This window comes from Aegilops tauschii, chromosome 7 (assembly GCF_002575655.3).
Source record: "Aegilops tauschii subsp. strangulata cultivar AL8/78 chromosome 7, Aet v6.0, whole genome shotgun sequence".
In the NCBI taxonomy this organism is placed as follows: Eukaryota; Viridiplantae; Streptophyta; class Magnoliopsida; order Poales; family Poaceae; genus Aegilops; species Aegilops tauschii.
Window position 1 is genome coordinate 437,600,038 of NC_053041.3, and position 12,054 is coordinate 437,612,091.

Genomic DNA, 12,054 nt, shown 5'->3' on the forward strand with positions numbered 1-12,054 from the left:
TTTGGAAAACGCCACTGCAATTTGCAAACTTTGAAAAACGCCACTCCAGACTTTGAAAAATGCCACTGGAAATGGCATGAAATGGCATTTATCAAAGTTTGGAAATTGCAGTGGCATTTCTCAGAAACACCAGATTTTGAGTGGCATTTATCAAATTAACCCAAAACAAAAATAACTGGGCGAGCTGCTGGGTCCCTAGTGTCAGCCGCTCGTTGTGCAATTCTCTCGTTTATTGACTACGTTGACAATGGCATGGGACCCAGATGTCAGAAATCCATTAGGAGGAGCCATTTTTTTATTGGCTTGAAATAAGGAGGCACTTGCTTGCGTACTGCCATGACCTTGGCGGGTCCCTGCTGTCATCCTCTCCACGTACAATCATCTCCTGATTGTGTACGCGTCAACTTGGTAGGCCCACAAGTCAGCCTCTAAACCTGTGGAGGACAAATACAACCCATTTAAAAAATAACAGCCCATTCCATACGTTCAAACGGAAAGTTCAACATTCAGGGCAAAGTAACAGGTCTGATCCACATATAGAGTACTGAACTTCCACGTTGACAACCATCATAGCCAAGTTAACTATCTACTCCCACTAATACTCTAGTAGTGTACAAGTACTAACTAGACGATGCCGGCCGCCATCTGCGGTACATGCTAAACGCCGGCACCGGCGTCCTCCGCCTTGCCTCGGACTTGTCAGAGGTGCGATAGGGCACGTTGCTCGCGCCCGTTGGCCCTTTCCATGCCGGCGTGGTCCACCGAAGCTTCGGCTTCTAAGCGGGAAACCCACTTGACGAGCTGGTAGTAAAAATCGGCGTCGCGAACGCGTGCGTGCCCGACAGCCTCCAGGGCTATTTGCTGGGCGCCGGACTCCACGTAGTCGGCCAAGTTGCGGGCGCTCTGCTCGCGACTCAGAGCATCGGTGCGCTGCTGCTCCATGTCCCGCTGTCAGCGCAAATCGGTGATACGCTGCTCCTCCGCCAAGCGGTCGCGCTCCAACAACTCCTGCTCCTCTACCAGGCGGTCGCGCTCCAACAACTCCTCGATCTCCGCATTGCCATCTAAAGACCGATAGAATGCCTCCTCCCTCCGTCTGCCTTCCGGTGAAAAACCGAACACTAGTTCCGGCAGTGACCGCCTCCGGTGTCGCCTATCGCGGACGGGCGAGGGCATGGCGAACGTGGCGAGAGCGAGGATAAGTGGCGAGCGACGTCGGGCCGGCGGGGGCTTATGAGGATAGGGCGAGTTGGGTGATGGTGCCACCGGAGAAGCCCGGGAAACAGTAATTAAAGGCGGAAGGTAGGCGAACTAGCGTGTCGCGGGAAACGCGACGGTCGTCGCAGTCATCGGAATTCAATGCATAAGCAGGCATGGCTTAGCGCGCCAGCTTGCCGTGGAAAACTAGAAAAACTGAAATTATGAGTGTGTCGTCCTGTCCCTTCAGTGGAGCGTCCCGTTCGTGCTGGGTCGCACGCCGGCATGCTGGTCAAACGAGTGCACCTGAATCATCCAGATGAGGTACTCCCTCCTTGTCAAAAATGATTCCACCACTCATCATCTACCTTGGTTGGTTAGATTTTTGAATTAAGCCTTGCAAACCGGAAAGGAGGTAGTATGTGCGTGATCCACTATTTATTCGTGTAGGATCGAGTAGGTCGTTTTCTGAATTGAGCCCTGCAAACCGAAAAGGAGGTAGTACGTGTGTGATCCGCTATTTATCCGTGTAGGATCGAGTAGGTCGGATAGTGTACATGTAGGATCGAGTAGGTCGGATGGTGTACGTGTACGATCGCATTAGCTGATGAACGTTCGCTGGGAGATAAGGCATTTGCGAACGTTTTTGCTGGCAGTTTCTTTAGATTCGCATGGCATTTTCTTCAGAGCAGCTTGTCAGTTTCTTCAGAGGTAGGCATTTTTATTCAAAAAACTACCACTTCGGATCTTGCGTCGGAACTAAAACTGCCAGGAGCGCATTAGTAGGCTAGCTAGTGATCGATCAGTAACTTGTAAACACTAAGCGAACAGAAATAAGGAAATGTTAGTAACTTGTAAACACTGAGAACACAGAAATAAGGATCATGCTTTGCACAGTAGTAAGAGTCGATCCGTTCAAAATGTCCACACGAGACTCACAGGCCTGGCATTGTAATATGTTCACATTAGTAGCCCAAATTCAAAACCAACTAGTATGATTCCCATACATAAGATCAACATGTTACTACATCTCAATGATTCACAGATCATATATAAATATGTAGCTCCAAAAGCAAAAATCTAGAAAAAACATCTGTTCTTCCTACTAACATGGATGCTTCTCTTGGCCAACATTCAGTACAGATTGAAAGACAAATTTGTTTGTGAAGTCTACAATTCCTCTTGCAAACGTAAGTGGTTTCACCAACAGCTGGAACCATGAGAATGAACCACACATGATGGAGGAACATCCGCTGCAATATGATTTGGTCTTCTCTCGATCACACGGCGAGACTATTTTCGGAATACAAACTTTGACTTAGGCAAAATGATCCCCATTGTATAATAACACCAAAGCAATGAAGCACCTAGTGTTGGCCAATAAATAGTACAGCACTACTTTTATGCAGTCCATGAAGTGACTATCCAATCTTTCTGTGTCTATTTTCAAATGGCACTGCATGCAGTGACTATACTATTCTCTTGTGCAGTTCAACCAAAATTGCGGTCACTTTGTGTGTTTGCCAAATAGCAACGGGCAGACATCTTTGTCTGCACAAATATCAAGCAGCTAGTAAACATATACCCCACCTTGTATTTTCGGTTTAAACATGTCTCTTCCACTTAGCATCTGTCATGTTTTGCACTGGACAATTTGATACAGTCATGTTTTGCCCTGGACAATTTCATACTGAATTGATTTGCTGGTTCAGAGCAGAAATATAGCGCCTATTCTTCATCAGACCAAGGATATCCATGTTCGCAGTGATGGAAGAGGTGAAATCGATACAACCGAAATTGAGCATCCAATCATTGAATCATGTCCTGCACCTCCAATGTAGGTCCACCCTGCCAATAAATTCACATGCAAACCACTAGTATTACTATCTAATGACAGTACAAAAAGAGTAGCAAGATAGTAGCAAACCATGTACCTTCGTAATGAACAGCTCATAGTGCCACCAATTGGATATAAAGGTTTGGAAGAAAACATGCTCCTAATGTTGAACCAGTTGGACCTTTTGTGCAGTTCCACTAAAATCGAGCATCCCTGTTTGCATAGATATTGAAAGTGTGATTACTATAAAAGTGGCACTAGTTGAAGCATAGACTCACAAATATAAGCATTCCAATTTCTTAATGGGAAAAGGTAGCAAGACTGTTTCTAACCACCTGTTTGAAGGAATAAATAAGGCAACAGCGGCTGATGTCAGAAAGGCATATATAGTTCTTTCTGAAAGAATGATCGATTCCTAACCTTTCCTCTTCTTTTAAGCATATTTTGTGCAATTCAACTAAAATAAAATGCCATCACCGCCTTGCAAATTCAGTGACACTGTACAAAAGGAAATGACTTAACATTACATCATGATGTCAGGTATGTAGTCGACAGGCATTAGAGACAAACATACAGACCTCCTCCGATAACATAATGAACATTAATTTTAACAAAGGTGTGACTAGCTTTACCGGGATAATTTGAGTGAACTCTACACCCTCTATTCCTTAATATAAGACGTTTTCGCAGTTCAATTTAAAGTACCCAAATGTTCAGTATTTAGAAAAACAGGTAGTAGTTTTCTTGAGCATTTATCTGGGAAAGCTTGCCACACTATATATGTCCATACGCTAATGCAACACCATTCGAATAGTACAAATATACACTAATCCAGTGGCTAGTGCAATAGTAGAGTGGTTATTTTATTACAGGGTACAGTACAATGGTTTTACTGAACAGATTTCCATAAGCTCTAGCACTGGAAGATTTCTATAAGAATTAACAATACAAAATGTAAAGGTAACAAGTTTCAACATTGGTATACTAGCTGTGCAAGAGCATTAAACCAAATACAAAAGTCTGAAGGTAACTAGCATTATTAACTAATGACAGTATTAAAAAATTGCAAACCATGTACCTTCAAGGTAAATATCATTTCGAACTCGAATGGACATGAAAAGTTGCTATCCCAATCTTGATAATCGATCAAACATAAAAACTTGATCGAACGAATCAATACAATAGCCAAAGGAGGAGGTGCCCACTCTTGACCTTTCCTCTTGTCTTCATAATTTTTTGTGCAGTTTAACCAAAATAAAATGACATCAGCGCCTTGGCATTTTGGTGACACTGTACAAAAAAATTGACTTATCTCATGAAAGTGAGGTATGTAATCTATAAGCATTAACAGTGCAAAAATTTGAAGGTAGTAACAAGTTTCATCGTTGGTATACTGGCTGTGCAACAACATTAGAATGCCTTAGCTGAAAAATCTTTAATATGTCCACAATCAACAGCTAACCCTGAAATAATCCAGAGACATTAAATGGCATTGCTTAAATTTATCGGTGGCATTAGACTGAATGCGGCATTAGTTAAATGTGGCATCACTTTAGCAGTAGCATTGGTTGACTTTACCGCTGGCGTTATACTAACAGCAAAAAAGTGGCAATAAGAGCATGGGAGACCCATTCGGACAGTGGGCGCACCAGTACAATGTACCTCCACGGACACATAGAGTGGTGAGGGAGGTATAGTTGCCCAGAGCAACAAATATCCAGGCAGCATATGTGGATTACGCCCCATTTTTGTTCTCTTTAGCCACCTTTTTCCTATGTGAGGACAACAAATCGATCGACCTGGTCATTCTCTATTGCGTTGTCATGCCTTTCTACCCTTCTTCAACCAAGAGACACGAGACTCGTTCCTTAGCTACTGATTTTCCCCTTTTTAACCTAGATGCGGGTTCGATGCCTACTCTCTTGGACAGTACAGTCTCCCTCCCTTTCTTTATTCAACCCTGACATGGATTAGTATGCATGAAGTAGGGTTTCCTTTAATAGTGCAAATTAAGGTTTTCATCTGGATGCTAGCAGAGCAGAGGACAGGAAATTGGGAAGATGGTGGAGTGGAAAAAGATCCACATGCAGCGACAGTGGCGGAGCCAGCTCAAGTTTAGAGCCTGGGCAAGATCTAAGTGGTGCCAAATTAATTTGTTTTTGTCCAAACAAAATTCTACGCTCGTGGCGGACGGGGCAATAGAACAAGGGTATGGTTCGAAAAGAGGTAGCATACCTGAGGGTCGGCGGGAAGTGGCTTCGCTCGTGGTCGTCGTCCTCCGCACGCACTACGGCAGCGAGCTTGGGGACGGAGGCCATCCCGCACGGGTGCTACGTCTGAGAGGACGGCCTTGTCGTCAGTGCGTGACCTTGCTCGCCGACGACGAGTGCGTCAACGCTTCACGTTCTTTTCTTCCCCGGCGGATCTATGAACACCGGTGAGGAGGGAGAGAGAGGCCGTCTTTTTTAGATCTGGAGAGAGGGTGATAGTGTGAGAAGCAAGTGGGCAGCCCTTAGCAAGAAAGCTCTGAAGCTCCAGCCTATATATCTTCTTTATACTACTAGTACTAGAGGTGGAGTAGTGGTAGAGTAGTTTATATTTTCTCTGCAAATAGTACCAGTTAGTCGTGCTTCAAAACTGAACGGCACAACATTAAAAAAATAAAGTCGATAACTAATGCGGCACCTCGGGCCAACGCGGCCAGATCGCATTTTACACGAGAAATTACACACCATGTTTCGTTGACATGTGGTCCCGTTCCAACATGTCAATGAGACTACGGCGAGTCCTTTTGTACAATTTCCGGAAGGACGTGTAGGCCGGGGTGCCTCTTCGTGTACCGTGGCAAACTGGCAACCGTCCACCGACTCTTCGCCTTTCCCTCTCGATTTGGAACTGCTGTCGCACGCTCTTCCTCCCTCCTCCATTTGCCTTCACCCTTCCTTCTGCCATTGTTCGATCGTCTTCTCCATGGAGGGAACAAGCCGGAAACGACCCCGTTATTCTTGCCCCGATCTGAAAGATGACGTGGTGGGGGAACTCATTGATCGGTGCGACGTCATCACCTCGGCTAGCATGGCAGGTTCGTTCAAGCCCATTCTCGACTCAACTAATAACATCATTACAAGGAACCCAAGGGTCCAGGAGCGGTTTGATCTTCCCTATCTTCATCGCCATGATCCTCCTCGCTGGCGAGCGGACGACGGAGACCTCGCCTTGTGCAAGTTGATGCCGCTTGATAATGATATGTGTGATGTCAAGATGCCATCGCTTAAGGGTAAGTCCTAGGCTGGCGCAAATGGAGATTGGGTTGTTTATATTGGGTACAATTGCGAGTGGGAACTTGTGAATGTGTACACTCGTCAGCGGATTCCACTTCCAAAAATCTCCGAGTGCCCTGAGGTTGAGCACACAGATGATCTACGTACTTTCAAATACGATCATGGTGACTGTCGTCTACTGAAGATAGCAATTTGTCGAGTTCCCAACCGCTCTTGGAATTACAAGAACTATCAAGTTGTTGCTATCTTTGACAAGCTTGTTGCCGTCCTTCGTGGTTCGACTGGATGGATATTGCTCAAAAATCAGTTTCTATACACGGATGTGTACTATGATGCAATTGAATACGAGGATCTTGTGTTTGCTGCCACCACTCGTGGCACTGTTTTTGCATGGAATCCTTATGATTTCGGTACATTTGTCTTCCCCCGTAACTATAATTGTTTCATACACATGCATGCGGGTTAGCAAGTTTCCCTTTACTAATTAACCTTCTTCTTGTGTTTCCAAGGTCCTGTGAACATTCCACCACCTATACTTGAAAAACATTATAAGCAAGGGGAGATGACGATGGTGATGATCACGAGCATGAGGAGGAGCAGAACTTATATACTCAGTGGCGCCTGGCACCTAATTCCGATGGATCACCTCTTCTTGTCTGTATATAGTGCACTCAGACTGTTACTACTGAGGAAGTAGGTGTTGTCTCCCATGGTCGCCCTCTCCTGACCTATTCCAACACCCGTTGCATGGTATTTAGGACGGATACTAGTGTGCTAACGCCAACACCTTCTCCCTGGTTCAGTATTGATAGTCTTGGAGCAAACTCGCTCTTCCTTGGACCAAACTATCCAATGATGGTGAAAGGAGATCCAGCTGCTATTGACACAACGTTACTACCATTTATGAGAAGCAACTGTATCTATACCTCGGACATTTCGGTGGTTCCCTACCCTGGTCCTGATATATGCCGCTTCAGCCTGGATGATCAGTCCTGCGTTGCTCTCGATATTGACAATAGCTGGCCCTTCCCAGAGCACCTATGGTTCAAAGCAAGCGTTTCCAACGCCGAGGATTGGTTGAGTTGAAGTTCATTTCATTGCTTGTTATTTGTTGTGTGATGAAAAATTTAGTATTTGCTAGAATGTTTTGTTGGAAATAATCTATAATCCAACATGTATCCTCGTTGTCATTGTGTGTTGATGACTTGTTGTATTTAATGAATGGTACATTTCAGTTGCAAATGCATGTCATAGACTCAATTTATGAGTGGTTTTCGAGTCACTTCTTGGAGTGTGAGTACCGTAGTAGTATAGCCAGCATCCGGTTAGTATATGAAGTTGCCACATCACATAGAACCAATCTAATATTGGAGTATGCTAGCCCTCCACCGGCGCGCCGCTTCAAATGGCGGAGGAAGTGAGAGGTCGCGTCACCTTGTGTCCAGATCTGAGATGCCACGTGTACCAGATGAATGACTCCAAGTTCGACCACCGTGATGCTAGGTGAGAGCCCAGGAACACTGTTGGAGAGACCCCCCCTCATAATTTTCCTACATTGGTCGTTTGATTCATAGGATAGAATGCTATAGGATTTTTTTTCCTATGTAATCATGTTTTAATTGGCAATCTAGCATCCACTCCAACTTTTGTTTCACTTCCTTTGTTCCTACGAAGAGAGTACTTGCTCTAAATGATGTGCCGCTGCAAGAGCCGCCTATATTTATTAACCATGCTCTAAAAAGGTGGACCAACTTTGGCTATAGTAGTACTATACTAGGTTAGTATGTGACCTTGCGCTTGGCTCTTCTCCTCTTCCGGAAGTCGAACAATAATGATGGTAATACAGTAGTACTTCTGGCAATCTGACACCGAATGAACTGCTGCACGTCCACCGCTTGTAAGCAAAAGTTTCTCCTCATGTTGCGAGCCACCACGCACGCGTTGGCGAGGGAGAAGACATAGTAAGCAAGCTTCTCGTCGTTCTGCGAGTTGACGGGACACATCAAAGTTATTTATTAGTACTCTCTTCAAAAAGGGCCGACCATGTCCATGGCTACCATCCCGTGCTCTGTCATTGAGTACGTGCACTATTCACGTGCCATCGAGGAGAAAAAAATATTGCGTAGTACTAGGTGCCATCGAAGTGCATGACTCACTTACGCACTGCATATCTCCATTTTCTTGCATGACACGCCAACTTGATGCTAGATTTCCCGCGTGTCATGGAGGCATATAGTATGATTTTGTAAAATGGAGGCATATAGATGTCCCGCGTGTCAGCAAAAGGATGAACAAAGCTCATGTCTTAAACAAAAGAGTGGAAGAACATAGATTCCTGACGACCGAGAAGGAGCAACAAACCTCGGGGTGGAGCGTCTTCACTCATAATATTTTATATTATTCAGTGATATAAAATCAACCAAATCTCTCCATGTTCATATACCATTCTATAGTATCAGAATAACTTTGAACGTAAGCCATTGATTCACTCTATCCAATGTTCATAGTTGGAAAATCCAAACAAAACCAAGCATTGGATCAACTCTTTTTTCGAGATCAACTCTTTTAGCACTTACCGCCTGCCCACCTAGCCCACCTATATATCCGCTCACATGTGATGACCACAGGAGCTATCCACTCAGATTGTATGTTAAAAAAAATAAAGGTCGATAACTAATGCGGCACCTCGGGCCAACGCGGCCAGATCGCATTTTGCACGAGAAATTGCACACCATGTTTCGTTGACATGTGGTCCCGTTCCAACATGTCAGTGAGACTACGGCGAGTCCTTTTGTACAATTTCTAAAAGGACGTGTAGGCCGGGGTGCCTCTTCGTGTACCGTGGCAAACTGGCAACCGTCCACCGACTCTTCGCCTTTCCCTCTCGATTTGGAACTACTGTCGCACGCTCTTCCTCCCTCCTCCATTTGCCTTCACCCTTCCTTCTGCCATTGTTCGATCGTCTTCTCCATGGAGGGAACAAGCCGGAAACGACCCCGTTATTCTTGCCCCGATCTGAAAGATGACGTGGTGGGGGAACTCATTGATCGGTGCGACGTCATCACCTCGGCTAGCATGGCAGGTTCGTTCAAGCCCATTCTCGACTCAACTAATAACATCATTACAAGGAACCCAAGGGTCCAGGAGCGGTTTGATCTCCCCTATCTTCTTCGCCATGACCCTGCTCGTTGGCGAGCAGACGACGGAGACCTCGCCTTGTGCAAGTTGATGCCACTTGATAATGATACGTGTGATGTCAAGATGCCATCGCTTAAGGGTAAGTCCTGGGCTGGCGCAAATGGAGATTGGGTTGTTTATATTGGGTACAATTGCGAGTGGGAACTTGTGAATGTGTACACTCGTCAGCAGATTCCACATCCAAAAATCTCCGAGTGCCCTGAGGTTGAGCACACAGATGATCTACGTACGTTCAAATACGATCATGGTGACTGTCGTCTACTGAAGATAGCAATTTGTCGAGTTCCCAACCTCTCTTGGAATTACAAGAACTATCAAGTTGTTGCTATCTTCGACAAGCTTGTTGCCGTCCTTCGTGGTTCGACTGGATGGATATTTCTCAAAAATCAGTTTCTATACACGGATGTGTACTGTGATGCAATTGAATACGAGGATCTTGTATTTGCTGCCACCACTCGTGGCACTGTTTTTGCATGGGATCCTCGTAGTTTCGGTACGTTTGTCTTCCACCGTAATTGTAATTGTTTCATACACATGCATGCAAGTTAGCAAGTTTCCCTTCTCTACTAATTAACCTTCTTCTTGTGTTTCAAGGGTCATGTGAACATTCCACCACCTATACTTGAAATTTTTTATAACCAAGGGGGAGATGACGATGGTGATGATCACGAGCATGAGGACGAGGAGGGCCCATATACTCAGTGGCGCGTGGCAACTTCTGATGGATCACCCCTTCTTGTCTGTATACAGCCCACTGCTGATGTTACTACTAAGGAAGCAGGTGTTGTCTCCCATGATTGCACTCTCCGGACCTATTCCAACACCCGTTGCATGGTATTCGGGATGGATACTACTGTGTTAGCGCCAACACCTTCTCCCTGGTACAGTATTGATAGTCTTGGAGAAAACTCGCTCTTCCTTGGACAAAACTATCCAATGATGGTGAAAGCCGATCCAGCTACTGTTGACACAACGTTACTACCATTTATGAGAAGCAACTGTATCTATACGTCGGACATTTCGGTGGTTACCTACCCTGGTCCTGATATAGTAGGCCGCTTCGGCCTGGATGATCAGTCCTGCGTTGGCCTCGAGATTTACAATAGCTGGCCCTTCCCAGAGAATCACTTGTGGTTCAAAGCAAGCGTTTCCAACGCCGAGGATTGGTTGAGTTGAAGTTCATTTCATTTCTTGTTATTTGTTGTGTGATGAAAACTTTAGTATTTACAATGTATCCTTGTTGTCGGTGTGGGTTGATGACCTGTTGTATGTAATAAAATGATATGTCTGTGATAAACTTACTAAATCTATGAATGGCTATCGAGTCGCTTCTCTGAGTGGGTGCTGCGATAAGGCAAAAAAATATTTTCCGAATACATAATTGTATGTGCATTGCAATAGGTTATCGGATGAGGTCAATCAACAATAGTACACTATTTGTACTAGCTTCACATGCTGCACTATCTCTACGTCTACGTATGTAATACAACAAGTTTTAAACTTGAGACCAGCCACCCATCCTCACAAAGAACACTTTTTAACCTAGCACAGACTCCAGGAAATTTGGCCATAGTGTGAGGTGGGCCATATGTTAATGTGTTCGCTGTACGTAACCAGCACCTCGAATCCTCGATACTACTACTATAAGTAGTACTAGGAGTAGTAGGGTGGCATGGGCCAAAACAAGCATTCACGTCCAGGAGTACGGCACACGCCACCAGCACGACTTCCATCTGACACCATATTTCTTGGAGTCCGTGCTACAGCAATCTCTTCAACCTAGTCGTTTCTCTAACTCAGCCATCGCGCGGCGGGCGAGGTGGGGGTTTGCCGATAGTCGGTTTCCTCAACTGTGGTCCCACTTGTAAGGCCAACTCCAACGCACGACCCCAAACGGACCTCCGTTTTGCCCGGATTCTGTCCGTTTGGGTACGGCAATGGGGTCGTGTCCGGGCCATTTCTCGGATGCGGTGGTCGTGCGCCAAACGCGCGACCGCATCTCGGCCGCGTACATTTTTCTTTGCAAACACATATCTTTTTTTCATCATTGATTTTTTGGTACATGGAAATACATCACCAAAATTTTGACTAGAAAAGCAAGACCAAAGAAAACAAGAACCACAAGAATACATTTTAGAAGATATCCAACTTCCATAACTGCTCCTGTAAGTTGGATTAGTGCCTTCTCGATGCATTCATTATTGATCTGCGGAGGCTCGATCTTGCGTGCTTCTTTCTTCTTCGAGTGTAAATAAGTAGACGTGTCTAGCCTCTATTCTATCAACAAGTGCACTAGTCTCATCTCTAGCCTCTATGCTAGCTAAAAGTGCTAGAACATCTACTAAATTGCGCTCTATCAATATATCGTTGTACTCTTCTTCCCAATACCAAAACTTGCATCCATTCTACACAATAAAATTTTAAGTTAGCACAACTAGTCTAATCCGAGAGCACAACCGAAGATTTGGTCAAGTTCTTCCTCCTTTTGCCAACACGTGGGACATCCAGCATCCAGGTCGTGTCATGCAAGAAAATAGAGTG